Genomic DNA, 20,287 nt, shown 5'->3' with positions numbered 1-20,287 from the left:
GACAACACGTTTTAACAACCAGAAAAGTTTTGTCAATAATAAACATAATCTCTTGAATGCTTTTATCGTTTACCTTTCCTTCCTATGTTCCACATCTTAAAGTTAAAATACCGTAAAAGGGTATTTTTACCTTTATATTGTCAACAACAGTATAATTTATAAACTATGCTTTAACTATGTCAAGTTATTTATAATTTATTAATATGTTGGGTCTAAAAGTTGAACACCAGAAAACAGCATTTTCTAAGCTTTCTATCACGGTCATTCAGTTGAATTCTCTTTTCTTCAGATTTCTCTCCCAGTAGCCTAACCTTTTGGGGCTTCCCTGAATTAGATCTTCCCTGTCCTCCTGAATTAGATCTAGTGACCCCTAAATGTATTGTCAAATACGCTGTTTTCTACCTCATTTTGCCTGAGCACATCTTCAAGAAACTCTTTTTTTAAAAAAGGTTATGTGGGAGTATAGGGGTGCCTGGGTGGCTCAGTTGGTTAAGTGTCTGGCTCTTGGTTTCAGCTCAGGTTGTGATCTCAGGTTGTTATCTAATGGTTCATGGGTTTGAGCCCCATGTCAGGTTCTGTGCTGGCAGCCTGGAGCCTGCTTGGGATTCTCTCTCTCCCTCTCTCTGCCTTACCCCTGCTTGTGCTCTTTTTCTCTTTCTCAAAATAAATAAATAAATAAATATTAAGAAAAAGGGGGTATGTGGGAGTTTAACTTTATGAGTCCCTGCCTATCTGAAAGTGTTTTCATTCTACTTCATTCATTTTACTTAATGATGATTCAGGTAGGAATGGGACTTTTTTGAAAATTAAATTTTTTTCTTAGGTTTTGAGGTCAAGAAATATTTCCCTCAGAAACTTGAAAGTCCGGGGTGCCTGGGTGGCTCAGTCGGTTAAGCGTCTGATTTCAACTCAGGTCATGATCTCACAGTCTGTGAGTTCGAGCCCCATGTCGGGCTCTGTGCTGACAGCTCAGAGCCTGGAGCCTGTTTCAGATTGTGTCTCCCTCTCTCTCTGACCCTCCCCCCGTTCATGTTCTGTCTCTCTGTCTCAAAAATAAACGTTAAAAAAAGATTATAAAAAAAAAAACTTGAAAGTCTATTTTCTTTCATTTAGTGTTGATGATAAGAATTCTAATGTAAGCTTGATTCTTATTCTTTTATGGGTCACTTTTTTTCTCTTTGGAAATTTAGGATCTGAATCTTCTCTTTGTCTTTGCATTTGTAGTATTTACAAGGTTGTTTTTTATTTGTTTTTGCTCTGTACTAGTAGACACTTTAAGCTCTGGCAGATTTTCTTCCAGGATTTTTGAGTAATTTTCCATTTTCTATTTACTTTGTTTTCCTCTTTTTTTATATTAGTCCTTTTGGATTCTTACTCTTATATTTTCTCTTGCAATTTCCATCTCTTTGCATATTTTTTCTATTTAAAAAAATTTCATTGGCTTAATCTTTTAACACTTCAAGTGAATTTATAATTTTGGCCATTTCTTCTTTCTAATTTTAAGACTTACTTTTTATTCTCGGATTGTTACTTCATCTGGGTATACTGGTATACTATTCTTGTTTCCTAGGTGTAATAAGCCTAGGAGCATCCCAGTAATTATTTAAAAAAAATTTTTTTTAAAGGTTTTATTTATTTTTGAGACAGAGAGAGACAGAGCATGAACGGGGGAGGGGCAGAGAGAGACAGGGAGACACAGAATTGGAAGCAGGCTCCAGGCTCTGAGCCATCAGCCCAGAGCCCGACGCGGGGCTCGAACTCACGGACCGCGAGATCGTGACCTGAGCTGAAGTCGGAGGCTTAACCGACTGAGCCACCCAGGCGCCCCCCCCAGTTATTATTTTTAAAGTTCTCTGAAGTTTCTCTATTTCTTCTATGGCCATTCTCTGTTTATCTTTCTCCCCTTCCCCCGCCCCCTAAATTGGAGACTTCTTTTGAATATCTAATTATCTAATCCTTGATTGTCTGTTCATGTTTAAGATGAGGTAATTGGAATGCTGATTAGGAATCTTGTGAACTTGGGAAGGTCTTGCCAACTTGCACAACTTCACTCAACGGTGAGTGGGTAGAAAACTAGCTATTGTGCCAGAATGAAGACTGCTTTAGTCATTAAATGTTCAAATAGCTGCCCAACTCTTCCCCAGAGATTATGAGAACTCTTGATTTTTAGCCTGGGATAAATGCCTGGTTATGGTATCTGAGATAAGGGAGGGCTCTTCTGTTCTATGCAGAGATCTTTATTTAATCTCCCTGTTGGCTACAGCACCATCTGAACCTATTCTACATTATGGTTTCTTTCATTTTGTTTAGTCAGACTGCACTCACTTGGTATGTAAAATTAAAAAAATTTGGTGGTCTCATTCTCATTTTCTATTATGTATGAGTTTGTATCATTTTTAAATTCCTTTATTAGCATTTTAATGGGGTCTCAGGAAGAAGAGGTAATGAATGCATGCGCTTAGTTAGCTAGCTTATATATATTTTTAAGTACAGTTGACAAGCAATGTTACATTAGTTTGCAAATATGGAACACTTCATAAATTTATATGTCATCCTTGCACAGGGGACAGGCTAAACTTCTAACATTCCAATTTTAGTATATGTGCTGCCAAAAGGAGTACTCACCCAAGCTTTAATAAAAAAAAAATACTAAATGTAAGTTAAAAAAAATACTAAATGTAAGTTTAAAAAAAGACAAGTGGAGCAGAGTAGGACATAAGAAAAAACAACTAGTGGAATGGCAAAAAACCAAACAACTCCCTCCCAAAACACAGAAAAACATACTACCACAATTCTGAGTCTGTGATATTGATAGTATCCTGTGTATGTATAATTTAGGGCTTAGCACAGAAACGCTTCAGATCCACACATTTAGTGACATGTTGGATCTCAGACATCTAGTTCACACCCCATTTTACAGTTAAGAAAAGCAGAACTCAGAAGTGAAGTGATTTTCCCAAGGTCACACAAATAGAGAGTGGCAGAAGGGACACTAGGATGTGACTCCTACTTTCCTCTTACCTCACCACACTTCTGGGGAGTAACAGGATGAGCAGATCAGCAGTTAGATGAGGAAGATTTTGAAAAATAATCGACATAGCATGGATTTTTTTGGGGGTAAAAAGCCACATGTCTAAAAAAAAAAGAAGTATTTTCGGATGCTTACTTGGCAGCTATACAATCTTCTCTGGCAGCACAGTCTGACAATTGGTAGGCATATGTGGAATGTACTGAAGGGGGCGACTGTACAGCAGGACGGGGAACTGCAATAATCCAAGTGCTTGGTGATCTGGGAGGAAACAGAGTCTGGGCAGCATGAAACAGAATTTGGTGAATGAATGAATGTGAATACTGAGGGAGGGAGGGGAAAATGTTAGTGGGATTATGAAGGAGTGTGAATTGGTTAATTGTAGAGAATAAGCAGGGGCAAATGAGGACTCAACTCCTTTTAATGTCATTTTAAATTATTCAATGCAACCTAAAAGGCTGGGAACAAATATAATTTACATCACTCCTTCTTTCTGGTTCAGGGATAGTTTACCTAAATTCTTAAATTAAAGGATGCAGTTGTCCTCTTTGCATAGCTCCAACAAAAGAAAATCTACGAGACAGCACAAGAAAACTGGGTTTCCTGAATAAGGTACCATTTGCTTGGCCGACTCGCCTAGCTGCTGTGAAGACTGAGTGAGACAACGTAGCACCGCATTTGGCACATTGCGGGAACTGAAAGTGGACCTCAAATTCCGCCCACGTTCTCCTCTCCCGCCGCGCTCAAAAACCACGTACACTAGCGTGGGTCTTCCGCGAAGCCTAAGTTCTTTCCCTAAGGTCCAGTGGACAGCCCCACGGCCACATTCGCAAAAGCTAAGGGTGAGGGCGAAAAAAAATCCAATTTCCCTCCGACAAAGAGTTCCCACCGCGGCCGCGGGAGCGCAGCCCGGAATGTACAATTCTAGACCAACTCTCAACAGCAGTGACTGTCCTGGGGCTTGTGTAACGGGCCCCGCCAAGGAGGGGGTTGGGCGACTCTAAGGTTTGGGAAAGCGACGATTCCGCTCTTCGGGCCTGGCCGGTCCACTTCCTACGGCAAGCAGAAGGAGACAAACGGCGCCTTGCCTCGCTCCCACCTACAGCCTCTTCCCGTAGCCGGCTCCCGCTCTCCCTTCCCGTGGCTGCAGGGGCCGCGCGTGGGGGGTGTGTACGCCCCGCGACCGTTGCCCTGCTTGGGCGCGCAGCCGCCGCCGGAACCCTGAATCACCCCACTCCCAGCCCCTGACCCGTCTTCCTCTGGAAGTCGCCGGAGGCCTGCGGGCTGCCAAGTCGCGCTCCCAGGAGAGTGCAGGAAAGCTAGGTGGCCCGGCCACGAGGAGGCGGAGCTCGCGGTGTCTCGCGGCCCGGGCCCGGGCCCTGGGGCGGGGCTAGGTGTCTCGCGCAGGGGGCGGGGCGTAGTGACGTCGGCGGGCGCTGGGGCCGTACTGTGGCTGTGGCGGCGGCGGCGGTAGTGGTGGCGGCGGTGGTGGCGGCTCCCGGGAGGCAGCAGCAGCAACAGCAGCAGCCCTGAGGAGGGTGAGACGGCCGCCGTGGCGGCAGCTCGGAAGTCGGGCGGGACCGAGAGCTTCCCGACTGCCGCTGGCGCTGAGGTTTTTTGCCTTTTCTTAGCCTGCTTCCTCACGGCCCTGGCTAGGGCTGGGCAGCGCGCCCCCGGGGAGGGGCGGAGCTGTAGGTGAGGCTACAAGACCCCCTCCCCCTCCTCTCCCTACCGGGGGAGGGGGGATGGGAAAGTCCGGGGAGGGGCGGACCCCACCCCACCCCACCCCAGCCCACCCCAGCCCACCCGCGGGTTCCACCCCACAGAGCTCCAGGATTGGGCGGGAGCTGAAGCGATAGATGAGGGGAACCCGAGGTGGGAGGTGGGAGATAGGGGTTCTGGGTGCTTGGAGAACGGAGGGTTTCTGAGACGTGATGTTGAGGGCGAGGTAGTGGCGAGATGGAGAAATTGGGGAGCCATGAGGAGGTTGGGGTGCGGTCAGGGTGGATCTGTGTGGTTAGGCGACTGATGTAAAATATTGAAAGAGGTGAGGATTTTTTTCCCCCTTCTGTTAAATGGTAAGATAGGAGATGAAGGGTTGTATTGCAAAAGGAAGAAGAGCTGTGGATGTTGCCTTTGAGGCAGTTGGAGAAGCTGTTGCACTAGGTCTCATATTTCTACTTTAGGGTTATTATGGTTATTATTTTTCTTCTTCCTGGCGGGGTGGGTCGGAAGGGCAGAGAATCCCTCTGCTTTTGGCGCAGGTGGGTAATTGGTGAGGGTGGCTGGGTTTAAAGTTTTACACCCTTCAAGAAGAGTGAGGTCTTGGATTAAGACAACTTCATTCTGGCAGCAACATTAGGGAATAGGTCCCATTACACCTAGTTCCTTAAAGGTGTTACCTTCCAGTCTTTTTTCTGTGCCTAAAAGATCACTTTATACCACCTTATTTGCAAGCTTTATCCTGGCCTCTTAAGAGAAGGCCTGAAAATCAGGTGGTTGCTTTGGAAGACACGTTTCTGAGTAATGGTTGCAGGTGGTTGTGGTTGACTGCTTTGGATGGATAATTTGAACAGTTCTTTTGGAGCTAATTATATGAAAAATACATGTTTTAAAGCACAGCTGTCTTTTACAACTTGTTTTTCAATAGACTTTGACATTTGGGCATTTTGTGTTCAGCACAATTATTCGTGCTTATTTTTATTTCTCAATTGCAGATGCTATTAGACACTTTAAAAATGAACTGAAATAGCTTTTTTTTCTAGGTCCCTCAATTTCTGAGAAATGTTCTTGGAGTCAAGTGCTTTTAAGATGCTCTTTAATAACATTTTGGGGGCATGTGTCTGACTTCATGGAGAGATGTTACTAAGAGTAAACAGTATTCAGTGTTCTTCACATCAGTGTTTCACAACTTTATACATTAAATCAGAATCTCTTCTCAATTCCTGCTCCCTATTAGATTACAGTATTCACTGACCTTACCTATCAGTGTCATTTAAGATGTTTCTTACTCAGAAAATAGGTCCTGTGATATACATGTATTATGTAATGGGTGGAAGTAGGCATGATTCTCAATAATTCATTTATGGAGGAAGAGCAGCCGTCATGAAATGGAATTTAAGCAGTGACTTTCCCAAGGCTTACTCAATTTATTTGGGAACATAGCCAGAGAAGTGCTTTCCTGTTACCCAAGAGAGAAATATACAGATTTGAGTGTCAGTAGTTGTAGATCATTGCCTTTTTTAACATGCCTAATTAATGAGCAGACTATTATCTTCTAGAAAATAGTTCTGCTTGAAGAAACTTACAGGCAACAGATGATATAATAGATATTAAGTGAGAAAGAGTGTCTCAGGTTTGTAATTCTAAAGAAAAGATTCAATTAAATGTATTCAGACAGGTCAAATTATAAGTTGGTAAATGAATACTTTTGGATTACTTAGAAGCAAAAATTAAAATTCACATATCTAGTTTTGCCTTTTAAATTATACTTTGATTTAATTGGGTATGCATGAGGACAAATGTGAACTAAAATGTCAGGTGAAACTATATATATTGCTAACATGACATTTACATTGTTGACAGTGGGATGCAATTCTTTGTAGGAATGCAGTCATGGGATTTGGGGGAAAGTATAAGGTAGAAGTGATCTATTTCTCCTTAGAGTTTTTTTTATGCCAGAAAAAACACTACCTATTATTTTTCAAGAAAAGTCACTTGCTAGTCATTACTGTGATGTTCTTGTTGAATCTACTGAAGTCTCCCTTGTCCCCTTTTTTACTAAAGTCAGGTAGGTATGTCTGTGTTAATTCAACATTAATACTGGGAGCAGGATAAAAGTGAAGGTTCTGTTAGCAACAGCTGCTCTTTTTCTACTCTCAGTTAATGCTTTTATAAGGAGTAAAAGAGCTGTTAAATGTGCATTTTCACATACTGTATCAAACACCTTGATGGAGGAAGACCAGAGAATGAAGTATTTTGGTTAACCAAATCCGTATATTGATTATCAGTTTTCAAACAAATATAATGTAATAAACAGCATCAAGGTTATGTAGAATATAACTTATTTCTATAAGTCTTCAATATCCGAGCCTTGGGACACTGACTCATTCAATGGTTATTTACTGAGTATTCTTCTGGGTACTTTTTTTAGCCATTGAGGATACAGTAGTGAACAAAGCTGTCAAAAATCCCTGCCTTCATGGAACTTACCTTCCAGATACCTTTTGGGGAAATGAAGAGAAACCTGGCAAAGAAGATTGATAAGAGGTCATTGGGTTAGGAAAACCAGGAGAGTGTGATTTACTAGAAATGAAAGAAAATAAGTTTTCAAGGAGGAGGGCATGATCAAGCGTGTCATTGTTTAAAGATGTGTCAGAGTGTTGGGTAAGGGAGGATTTTGCATGATTATTGTGTCTAATAGAAATATGACTAAATGCTTTTTAGTATGAGGTGACACAGATGCAAGAATTTGTCAGTTTTTAACTTACCTAGATTGATTTTTTTAAAAAGATATATTTCACTTTTTATTTTTTTCAGAACAAAATAGGCAGCCTATGAATGTATAATACTAAGGACAGATATGATCTTTTATTAACTTTGTTTTTTAAATATATTATTAACTATTATACTCATTAAAAAAATAGGTAATACACTTATCAAATCATAAGATATAGGTAGAAAAGAGTAAGACTCCTGTCCCATCACGTTGTTCCTGAAGGCAATCACTGTTTCCAATTTCTTGTTTTTCCTAACCAGTGAAATTTTGTGCAGTAATATGGTTTAGCTATTTTATTTTATTTTTTTAATGTTTATTTATTTTTGAAGGACAGAGAGAGAAAGAGAGAGAGAGCAGGGGAGAGGCAGAGAGAGAGGGAGACACAGAATCCAAAGCAGGCTCCAGGCTCTGAGCTGTCAGCACAGAGCCTGATGCAGGACTTATGAACCACAAGATCTGACCTGAGCCAAAGTTGGACCCTTAACCAACTGAGCCACCTGGGCGCTCTGGTGTTAACTATTTAAAAAAATTTTTTTTTAACGTTTATTATTGAGAGACAGACACAGAGCGTGAGCAGGGGAGGGGTAGAAAGAGGGGGAGACATAGAATTTGAAGTAGGCTCCAGGCTCTGAGCTGTCAGCACAGAGCCTGATGCAGGGCCCAAACTCACAAACTGCAAGATCATGACCTGAGCCGAAGTCGGTCGCTTAACCAACTGAGCCACCCAGGCGCCCCATCTGGTGTAACTATTTTAAAATCGCATGAATAGAACAAATATTTTATCTTCTAGGTTTTTTTTTTCCACCTTAGTATTTTCATAATTTAAGTCTAGCTACCTGCATACCTTTTGTTTTTATTTTCCAACAGCTTTGTTGAGAAATAATTCACACACCATACAGTTTACTCATTTAAAGTGTATAATTCAGTTTTCTGGTGTGTGTAACTACCACTACAATTAATTTTAGAACATTTTCTTCATCCCCCAAATAAGCCCCAAACCCATTAGCAGTCACTTCCCTGACTTTTGATTTTTAAGTATTGTTTTGTACATCATGGGGGGAAAATGTTTGTGAAATACTTGATTACCAACTAAATGGCAATTAAGCCACTTAGTGTGTATTTTTAAATATTCTGTGCATAAGTTTGTGTAAAAGTCAATTTAGCATTTTATTTGGTTGAGTACATACTTGTGAAATGTGATGAAGTGTCTTGTTTTCATTATTCCTTCATTTATTACTCCTAAAGCTTTTGATAAAGTGCTTGGATTATAGTAAGTACTCCATAAAAATCAGCTGCCCTGATGGTGATGATAGGGTGTGGTGATGGTGATAATGATGCCTGATTTGTGGAATTCCTTTAGGATATTATGGAACCTCAGGGAGTTCTCAGGAGTCTGGAAAACGAGACCTTTTTTTCTAGGAGGAAGGAAGTGAATCCTGAAACCTTTAGGCCAGCATTGTCCAATAGAACTTTCTGTGATGATAGTCATGTTCTATATACCATTTGATACAGTAGCTACTAGTCCCATGTGCCACTGAACACTTTAAATGTGGTTAGTGTAATTGTTGAGTAACAATTAAAATTATTAATTTTGTTAAAATTAATTTAAATAGCCACCGTGACTAGTGACTGCTATATTTGGCAGCACACTGATACATTTATAGATTGATGAATCTAATACTGAACTCTGGCAGTATTTTAGAATACGTTATTTAAAAGATAGTTTTAGAAGCCTTGTTAAGGGATACAGTGATCACTGGGATAAGACGTGGATTTACGAGGTCACTTCAGACAACAATTCTAGTTTTCTAGAATTGACATGGTCCCTAAACTGATGAATAAAGGATTTGTAGTAGTTATAAGATATCTAGACTTCAGCTAGATCTTTTCATGCTGTCTTTGTGGAAAATATGAGTTATTTTATGACGGACTGTCATGTGTTTTCTACTGAGCAAATAGTAGATACTTGCTAAATATTTGATGAATGAATAGATGAGACTACAATTAAGTGAATTCCCAACTGGCTGTGAATGGCTATAGCCAGAGAATAGAGTGTTGATGGGTTTGAGGAACTGCTGTTAGATCCATGTATATATTGAAATAACCCAGGGGTGGTGGTATAAAAAGGTAGTGGCAGTGTGAACTAGGTGCCAACATCTCCTCCCTGAGTGTGGAGGATGTCCAGGTGGTCATTAGCTGATAGTGAAAAGGCAGAGGTAGAAGTCTGTGTTGCTGAAAAACATGAAAGTCATGCTTTTACAAAGATTTTACATGGGGGTTCAAGATTTTATATGGTCTGGAGGTGGCATTGGAAGAAAGAGGGGTACCATTCTCATTTCCCAATATTGGGTGTGGAGTGTGAGAGACTTGATAACCTCCACTTGAAAGGGCTGCTTTGAGACTTTCTTCATGATGGAATGAATTTCCTTGAGTATTTTTCTACACTGGCTTCTTATCATCACTTAAACTTTATTTTTATTACTTATTTTTTTAATGTTTATTTTTGAGAGAGCACGAGCAGGGGAGGTGCAGGGAAAGAGGGGGACAGAGGATCAGAAGTGGGCTCCCCATTGACAACAGAGTCTCCAATGGGGGGCTTGAATTCACAAATTGTGAGATCATGACCTGAGCAGAAGTTGGATGCTTAACTGACTGAGCCACCCAGGCGCCCCTTGTTACTTATTCTTATTGTAATTAAAAAAAAAAGTTTATTTATTTTGAGAGAGAGAGAGAGAGAGAGAGAGCGCGCGCGCGCGCGCGCGCGCGCGCATGAGTGGGGGGAGGGGCAGAGAGAGAGGGAGGCACAGAATCGGAAGCAGGCTCCAGGCTCCGAGCTGTCAGCACAGAGCCCAATGCAGGATTCGAACTCACAGACCGCAAGATCATGACCTGAGCCGAAGTCGGAGGCTCAACCGACTGAGCCACCTAGGCGCCCCAGAACCTGTTTTTTAAAAATGTTTTATTTAGTTTTTGAGAGAGAGCATGAACCAGGGAGCGGCAGAGAGGAGGACAGAGGATCTGAAGCAGGCTCCATGCTGACAGGCTGACAACAGCACCCATCACTTAAACTTTAAAATGTCTCTTGTCTTAAAAAAAAAAAAAAATAAACAAAATGTCTCTTGTCTTAACAAAAATCTCTTCTTCATACTTTCTCTTAGTTGCTCTCTGCTTTATAGCTACAGGTTTTTGAAAGACTTGTCTACATTTGCTATATGTCTCCATTTTTTCACCTGTGATTCTCTTCTCACCCTATTTCTGTATTGTTTCTGTCTCCACAATTTCATTAAAACTGTTTTGCTGGGTTACTAATGTGTTTAAAGCCAATGGCTATTTTTTTATCCTCTTATTTAACCTGTTAGCTGTACTACTTGTCTATTGCTATGCAACAAATTACCCCCCAACTTAACTTAAAACAACAAACATTTATTGTTTCACAGTTTCTGTGGGTCAGGCATCTGGGTGTGGTGTGTCTGATTCAGGGTCACTCATAAGGCTGCAGTCATCTCAAAGCTCCACTGGGGGAGGGTCTGTTTCCAAGCTCAAGCATGTGGCTGTTGGCAGGCCTGAGGTCCTTGTTGGTTGTTTGCTGGAGAAATCAGTGTTTTTGCCACTTGGGCCTCTGCATATGAGTACTTGCAACATGGCACCTTGCTTCTAGATTGAGAGCTCTGTGGAGAAGGATGGGAAATATTAGCTACAGTTTTTTGTAACATAATCTCGAAAGTGCCATTCTATCACTTGATCTATTCTGTTCATTAGATTGGAGTGTCTAAGTCCAACATATGCACAGGGAGATTCCACAAAAGCATGAATACAAGGAGGCAGAGATCATTCAGAGCCATTTTCAAGATTGCCTACCACAGCAGCATTTGATACAGTTTATTTCCTCTTCCTTTATAACTCTCACTTTTGGCATCTTCAGATCATGCTTCTATATTTCTTCCTGGTTTTCTGGGCTTTCTTTCTGTCACCTTTGTTGAATTTTTCTTTATCCATTCATTAAGTGTTTGAATTTCTATGAGTGATCTCATCTTCTATTTCATTTTTCATCTATATGCTGAGTATTCATTTATCTGACTTTAGCTTTTATCTCTTTGCTGAGTGTAAGGACCATTGTTACTTAATATTTCCATTTGGATGCTCCTTAAACTCAGAACAGCCAAAACTAAATGTATTATTCCTGCCCTTCTCTGGTGTTCCTTAATTCAGTGACACTATCAGTTGCTCAAGCTAGAAATGTGTGTAGTATTGTTGATTTTTCTCATTCCTCTACCTTCCGTTTTACTATTCCTGTTGATTTTATAAAAGTCATTGCTGTCCAATGATGGTGTAAATGTTTTTATGAGGTAGTGCATCCCTTGTTAGATTCCAAGCTTTGAATGAATGTTTGCTAGGTGATTTTTAAGGTTCCTTCCACAGTTTTGAGGCTGTGTTGGCAACTAGTGTAGAGTTTTGATTAAGAAACACATGATCAGAGGTGTGCTTTAGAGATGTAGCAACTCTTGAATGCATTAAAAAAAAAGACTGTTATTTAGGTCAATTTTAGGTGCACATCAAAACTGAGTGGAAGGTACAGATTTCCCATAGACTGCCCGCGCCCCCCCCCCCCCCCCCACCATGCATAGCTTCCTTCATTATCAACATCTCCCACCAGAGTATTACGTTTGTTAAAATTGATGAGCCTTGATCAACACATCATTATGGTTTGAAGTCCATATGAACTTTCACTTTTAGTGGTTCACCAAGAATAAAACTAATCCTATATTCCTTTTATTTTTCTTTATTATGGTGTGCTTTGTGACGAATGGACAGTAGTTTTCATCAGACAGTCCTTATGTATATACATTTTCATTTTTCACTTATTGTTTTACTTTTGGTGTGAAAGCCCTTTGTGTGGAAATTAGGTAACTAATGGAAAAAGATTGTCTGAACTTTAGTTAAATATCTCTGAAATTGTGAAAATATTTCAAGAAATAAGTTTGGACCTTAAACATAATTTTATTATAGGAATATAGTTTATCAAGTAAAGGAATTAATTTCTCTTAGAAGTCCTTTTTTTAATTTTTAGAATTATGTTTATATATTTATTTTTGAGAGAGAGAGAGAGGAAGCCGGGGAGGGGCAGGGAGAGAGGGAGAGAAATCCAAGAAGGCTTGGTGCTGTCAGTGAGGAGACTGATGCAGGGCTTGAACTCATGAACTGTTCTAATTTATAGGAGCTGAAACCAAGAGTCAGATGCTTAACTGACTGATCCACCCAGATGCCCTTGAAGCCCTTCCTGAATGTAACACACATACAGAAAAGTACATAAAGCAAATGTGTAGCTTCACAAATGTATCAAATAAATACTTGAATAACCATCGTTTAGATCAAACACTAGCACCTTGCTAGCATTCCAGATACTTTCTTTGCCTCTTCCCAATCACAACCTATTCTTTCCACCATAAAGGTTACTGTTGCCTTGACTTTTATGGGAATCATTTCCTTGCTTTTCTTTATATAAACCTGTATTTAGTTTTGCCTGTTGCCAATTTTTTATACATGGAATCATATCGTATGTATTTTATGCTTGGCTGCTTTGACTTAAAATTTTGTTTGTGAGATTTAGATTTGCTGTATGGAGCTGTAGTTTGTTTATTTTCATTGCTAAATAGTCTTCCATTGTATAAACACCACAATTCAAATATCAATGATGAATATTTAGGTTGTTTCCAATTTTGGGTCATTAAGAATTATGCTGTTATGGTCATTGTTTGGTGCAAGTCTTTTGGTGCATGTCTGTCTGTCTTTCTTTGAGAGGGTGCATGTGAGCGAGGGGTAGAGAGAGGATGGGGGTGGGGAGAGAAAGAGAGAATCCCATGAGGGGCAGAGAGAGAGAGAAGCAGGGCTCACCCAGTGCAGGACTGGAGCTCACCTGAAGCAGGGCTCGAACTCATGAACTGTGAGATCATGACCTGAGTCAAAGTCAGATGCTTAACCGACTGAGCCACCCAGGTGCTCTTGGTGCATTATTTCTGATGACTACATAGCCAGGAGTGAAATTTCTGGGTCATAGAGTATGCATATGTACAATTTTAATAGATAATTGCCAAATAATCCTGTGTGGTTGTACAAACTTACATGCACCAAAACAATATTTGAGAGTCCTTTTGTTCTGTATCTTTGCCAGTACTTGATATTGTCAGTGTTAATTGATTTTGGCCATTCTGGTGGATTTATGGTGGTATCTCATTGTTTTGATTTGCATTTCACTGATTACTAGTGAAGTTGAATAACTTTATGTCTTTTGGTCATGTGGAGACCTTTTGTGAAGTGCTTTTTATTATTTATTTATTTACATTAAAATTTTTTTAATGTTCATTTTTGAGAGAGAGGGAGGGAGAGCGAGCAAGCAAGCATGAGCAGGGGAAGGGCGGAGAGAGAGAGGGAGACACTGAAGCAGGCTCCAGTCTGAGCTGTCAGCACAGAGCCAGATCCAGGGCTCGAACTCACAAACTGTGAGATATGACCTGAGCTGAAGTTGACGCTTAACCGACTGAGCCACCCAGGCGCCCTGTGAAGTGCTTTTTAAAATATTTTGCTCAATTTTTCTGTTGGTCTTTTCTGTCCTAATTTATAGGAGTTATATATTTTGGATATGAGCCCTTTGTTGGTTTTTGTGTTGCAAATATTCCACTCTGTTCTTCTGCTTGCTATTTTGCTCTCAATAGTGTTTTTTTTTTAAATTTTTTTTTTTTAACGTTTTATTTATTTTTGAGACAGAGAGAGACAGAGCATGAACAGGGGAGGGTCAGTGAGAGGGAGACACAGAATCTGAAACAGGCTCCAGGCTCTGAGCTGTCAGCACAGAGCCCAACGCGGGGCTCGAACTCACAGACCGCGAGATCACGACCTGAGCCGAAGTCGGCCGCCCAACCGACTGAGCCACCCAGGTGCCCCTCTCAATAGTGTTTTTTGAAGAACAAGATTCTTGTTTTTGAAATTTCTAAAACATTTATTTTGAGAGAGAGAGAGTGTGTGTGTGTGCGTGCATGTGCATGGGGCAGGGGCAGAGAAAGAGAATACTAAGCAGGCTCTGGTTGTCAGTGCGGAGCGTGATTTGGGGTTCGATCCCATGAACCGTGAGACCATGACTTGAACTGAAATCAAATCAGGCAGTCAACCAACTGAACCACCGAGGCACCCCTTGAATAAGATTTTTAATTTTAGTATACTCTAGCTAATATTTTTTTTATTATTAGTGCTTTTTATGTCTATATTAGGAATCTTTTCCTACCCTAAGGTCATGAAGTCATACCTTTCTTATATAGCACTGCCTATTAACATTATAGTCTGTCTATAGTTGATTTTTTTGTGTATGCATGTGGTTTTTTTTTCCCCATATAGTTAGCTGATTTTCTCAGCACCATTTATTGACAATTCTTTCCTTTTCAAAACTGCTCTGTAATAAATAAAGGCTCTTTATTCTGTTTTACTGGTTTCTCTATCTTGGTCCAGTGCCAAACTGGATTGTAAGTCTTAATATCTGTTGAAGTGCTTTCACGTTTTTTTTTTTCCTTCTTTTTTTTTCTTTCCCAAGAAGGTTGTTGTCTTCTTTTTCTTTTTTTAAAGTAAGCCCTAGGCCCAACATGGGTCTTAAACTCATGGCCCTGAGATCAAGAATTGTATGCTCTAGGAGCTCCTGGGTGGCTTAGTCGGTTAAGTGACCGACTTCAGCTCAGGTCATGATCCCACGGTTCGTGGATTTGAGCCCTGCATCGGGGTCTGTGCTGACCGCTTGCTCGGAGCCTGGAGCCTGCTTTAGATTCTGTGTCTCCTCTTCTCTCTGCCCTTCCCTGCTTGTGCTCTGTCTCACTGTCTCTCAAAAATAAATAAATGTAAAAAAAAAAAAAAAATTACAAAAAAAATTGCATGCTCTACTGACTGAACTAGCCAGGCACCCCCGAGAATGTCTTCTTGACATCCAGTGTCATAATCAGTAATCAAGATAGTATGGTATCATCATAGGGATAGCTATATGTAAGAGTAGAAGAATAGAGAGTCCAGAAATGAACCCACACATTTATGGTTGGTTGATTTTCAATAAAGGTACCAAGGTAATTCAATGGAGGAAAGGATAGTCTTTTTTTTTTAAATTTTTTTTTTTTTCCAACGTTTTTTATTTATTTTTGGGACAGAGAGACACAGAGCATGAACGGGGGAGGGGCAGAGAGAGAGGGAGACACAGAATCGGAAACAGGCTCCAGGCTCCGAGCCATCAGCCCAGAGCCTGACGCGGGGCTCGAACTCACGGACCGCGAGATCGTGACCTGGCTGAAGTCGGACGCTTAACCGACTGCGCCACCCAGGCGCCCCAAGGATAGTCTTTTTAACAAAAGGTACTACAATAATTGGATACCAATATGCAAAAAAGTGAACCTCAGACCTTACCTCACAGGAGAAAATATTTGAGACCTTGGGTTAGGGAAGGATTTCTCAGATATAACACCAAAAGCATGACTCATAAAAGAAAAATATTGACAAATTAACCTTTATCAAAGTTAAAAAAAAGTTTTGCTTTTTTTTTTTTTTTTTTAGATTTATTTATTTTGAGAGTGCATGTGTATGCACACATGAGCAGGGGAGGGGCAGAGAGAGGGAGAGAGACAATCTCACGCAAGCTGCATGCTGATGTCATGGAAACTGATGCAGGGCTCAATCTCAGGAACAGTGAGATCATGACCTGGGCTGAGATCAAGAGTCTAGTGTTTGAGCCACCCAGACACCCCAATAAAGCTATTTTTAAAAAATAATGTTTTGGTTATTCTTGGCCTGTTGTATTTCCATATAAATTTTAGAATCAGGTGTCAAGTTAAAAAGAAACATTGGTGTTCTGTTTGAAATTACATTGCATTGTGTAATGGTTAGCACTCTGGACTCTGAAATTACATTGCATTTGTAGCTTATTTTGGTTTTAACTTTTTTTTTTTTTTTTTTGAAAGAGTGCGTAAGAGCACTAGCTGAGGAGAGGGGCAGATATGAGAGAGAGAGAGAGAGAGAGAGAGAGAGAGAGAGAGAGAGAAAGAGAGAGAATCTTAAGCAGGCTCCATGCTCGGTGTGGAGGCCAACTTTGGGCTCCATCTCATGATGCTGGGATCATGACCTGAGCCAAAATCAAGAGTCAGACGCTCAACCGACTGAACCACCCAGGCACCCCATTGATTAATTTGGGTAGAATTACTTCTTTATAATGTGGAGTCTTTGAATCATTGAATGTGGCATTTTTATTTATTTATGTTTTTCATTTCACATCTCAGTAATGTTTTATAGTTTTCTGTGTAGTACTACATATCTTTCATAGATTTAGTCTTAGGTTTCTGATGGTATTATTATAAGTGGGATTTTAAAATTTATTTTCTATTTGTTGTTGGTAGATGGAATAAAGTTGAATTTGAATATTGAGTCTATTTTGCCAGGTTTTGACCAAATCTGATGATTTTTAATAATTTTATCTGTAGATTCTCTTGGCTTTCCCATGTATATAATCATGTCATTTGTGAATAATTACTGTTTTGTGTCTTTCCTGCAATTCTTATATTTTTTTTTCTTGTCTTACTTTTGGCTAGAATCTCTGGCATGTTGAATGGGTTGGTGATAGGAGAGATCCTTGTTATTTTCTTGTTTCAAAGGGAATTTTTTTTAAGTTTTCACTATTAAGTATGATATTGTCAAGCATATACACATAAGGTAGGACAGGTCCTTACTGATTTGACTGGTATAATGAGCCTTCAGATTTAAGCATTTGATGGAGAGGGGCCAAGATGGCGGAACAGCATGGAAGTTGTTTTTGCGTCTCTCGTCCCTGAAATGCAGCAAGATCAACACTAAACCATCTTGCACACCTGAAAACTGATTTGAGGATTAACACAACAATCTGCAAAACCTGAACCATGGAACTCGGTAGATTTAAGTAGTTTATCACTTATGTGGGCAGTGGAAAGATGAATAAGCCAAAGGTGCCAGCTCCCTGTGACCCTTGTCCCACACATCAAAAAAGTCAACACCAGATCAAAAATATTGCCAATGACTACACTATGAGCTGTGAGACACCCTGTTGATGGAGGGGCCTGTTCTAATTTGACACAAAAGGGTTCTGCAATCTGTAGCTCTGTTCTGAGATGGGTAGGCCGAAAGTCACATGCCTCATCAGAATCCAGACAGTTATGAGAAACTGTTTCATGTCATCCTCCAAGGGAGATAGGGAAGTGATGGGAGATGGCCTGGTAGCAGCTCCTTATGGGCCTCCTATCCTTTCCTGATTTGGGGGATCACAGGGCGTTCTGCCAAGACTCTAATAAGCTCCAGATTGCCCGGTATGGAATAGCAGAACTGTTCCCCTATGGATACTTGTTGTTGGCTTTTGCACATATTCTTTGTTAGATTAAGAGTTTCCTTCTACTCCTATTGTAAGAATAGAAGTATTTAATCATTAATACTAAAAATCTACCTGATGCATTTCCATATCTATTGAGACAGTAAGAATTTTTTTTAACGTATTAATGTGGTTTATTACATGGATTTTGAAATAGAATTTTTACTGGGTAAAGAGTTTCTAAACGTTTGTTTTCCTTTATTAGCCTTCACTTATTTGGGAAAAAACCTGTTGATGAGACTTTGTTTTCTTTGGCTGCTTGCCTTTTTTCCTCCCATAAGTATACATGTAATTTTGTCCTTGTACATATAGAATTTACTGTTGCTGACCTTTCCAAGGAAGAAAGACTAATACGAACTTATGATTAATCAATAAGAAGTTATTAGAGATAGAAGAGACTCACAGGATTTCTTATGAAACAAGAAATAGCTATGTTTTACATCTTTTTGAGTACATCCCTGCAGATATTTTAGGATACATCCATACAGATGTTACACAGGTGACTTTTCTATCTTTATGGCAATACTGATTTCACTTTCATTAGTGGCAGATAATTTTGAGTATTTCAAATAGTTCTGCTTTCCTTTTCTAAACTGCTGTCTTAAATTTGGGCTGGACTTTTGCTTGATGTTTTTCTCCCATCAGTAAGTTGAAAATAAGTACGGAGAGTTCTTGTAAGTAGAGAAAGTAGAGTTCTTGACTGTTTCACTCAATTTTTCTGGTGGCTTTTCTGCTGGTCTGCTGGTGGTTAATTTTATAGTATTGCCATGTTGCTGAGTCCATTTTGAAATAATTTGGTTTTTCTTATGCTTAGGGCTTGGTATTTTTTAATTTTAATAGAGCAGCAATTTTTATCTGTTTTTCTGGTTATTAAAAATAAGTTAACTGAAAACACTCTTAAATGCAGAGAACAAACTGGTGGTTGTCAGAGGGGAGGTGGGTGGAGGGATGGATGAAATAGATAATGGGGATTAACAGGTAAAAACTTTCCATTATAAAATAAGTAACTCATGGAGATGAAAGGTACAGCATAGGGAGTATAGGCAATAATATTGTAATAACGTTTGGTGAGCACTGAGTAATGTATAGAATTGTTGAATCAATATGTTGTGCAGCTGAAACTCATATAACACTATATGTGTTAATATAATATTAAGTTAAAAAAATATGTTATATAATATTTATTAATAAATAATATAATATATAATATATATTAAATAAATAATTTACATATATTATATAGTAATGACGATATTATATATAACTATTATAACTATATATAATATATAACTATATATATAACTTATATGTTATGTATAACTATATATGATATATAACTATATATAATAACTATTAATGAGCAATATTATATATATAATTATATATAATAAATACTAAATTATATTATATTAATTAATATATAATATTAACAGTTAAAAAAATAAATTAATGGAAAATGGATATAAATTCTTTGGGTTTATAGTCACAGCTATATATGTATAATATAATTTTTGGCCACAACTATATATGTATAAATAGTTCTACATAGCAAGTATATGTGTGTATTTTTTATTAAAAAATTTTTTTTTCAATGTTTATTCATTTTTGTGAGAGAGAGAGAGAGAGAGAGAGAGAACAGGGGAGGAGCAGAGAAAGAGGGAGACAAAATCAGAAGCAGGCTCCAGGCTCTGAGCTGTCAGCACAGAGCCCGACGCGGGGCTCAAACTCACAAGCTGCGAGATCATGACCTGAGCTGAAGTCAGACGCTTAACCGACTGAGCCACCTAAGGCGCCCCTTATTATGTGTATTTTTTAAAGTATTGATCAGGATTTCCTTGAAAAATTCAAAAGTGGATTGGTTCTTAACAAATTCATGTTAAAATTCTTTTGAATAGCATAACAAAAATATCTCCTTTACCAAATTTTTATTTTCATAGTTGTTCAAGAGTATGTGTCTATTTCCCTTTTTCTTTTTTCCCCTTTCTTCCCTCATTCAAAAGAAATTTATGTAAACTCTAATATACTTTATTCATGTACTATGATGTATATTGTGTTCTGTGTTAGCAATATAATGTTTGAAACATTTTCTGTGTCCTCAGAATGCTAGTGACTGGGAAGGAAGACAAGTAAACAGGCAATTTTAATGGAGTGTGATAAGTGTTAATGATATGGACAAGAACTGGAGTAGAAGGGAGTGGTGAAAGATGAGGCTGGAGATTGGGCTTGGATCATGAAGAGCTATGTAAATCATTTTAGAGTCTGGCATTTTACCTTGGGGCAATGGCAAGGCTTTGGAGACTTTTGAATAAAGTTTATATAAACTTACATTTACATTTTATAAAGAACGTGT

General features: G+C 39.3%; 1 protein-coding gene and 1 non-coding gene across 14 annotated transcripts in view; one reads left to right on the top strand and one right to left on the bottom strand.

Annotated features, from left to right (window-relative positions):
• Positions 1 to 2,518: 2,518 nt before the first annotated feature.
• Positions 2,519 to 2,621, bottom strand: LOC132660451 (U6 spliceosomal RNA). The gene has a single exon (XR_009601799.1). It is a non-coding gene; the product is annotated as a U6 spliceosomal RNA (small nuclear RNA).
• Positions 2,622 to 4,463: 1,842 nt separating this feature from the next.
• ERC1 (ELKS/RAB6-interacting/CAST family member 1) overlaps positions 4,464 to 20,287 on the top strand; it is a 523,992-nt gene continuing 508,168 nt past the window's right edge. For 3 of the 13 annotated variants that reach the window (XM_078450210.2, XM_078450214.2, XM_078450213.2), the window contains exon 1: positions 4,494 to 4,723. The gene's annotated coding sequence lies outside the window, so the exon portion shown is untranslated. Of the gene's footprint in view, positions 4,724 to 20,287 lie in introns of all 13 variants that reach the window. The other 10 variants (XM_078450204.2, XM_078450212.2, XM_078450211.2 and 7 more) reach the window with 5 other exon arrangements.

Source organism: Panthera onca, chromosome B4 (genome assembly GCF_046562875.1).
Source record: "Panthera onca isolate mPanOnc1 chromosome B4, mPanOnc1 haplotype 2, whole genome shotgun sequence".
NCBI classification, from domain to species: Eukaryota; Metazoa; Chordata; class Mammalia; order Carnivora; family Felidae; genus Panthera; species Panthera onca.
The sequence above is the reverse complement of the archived record's forward strand: the minus strand, read 5'-3'. Positions and strand labels throughout refer to the sequence as shown.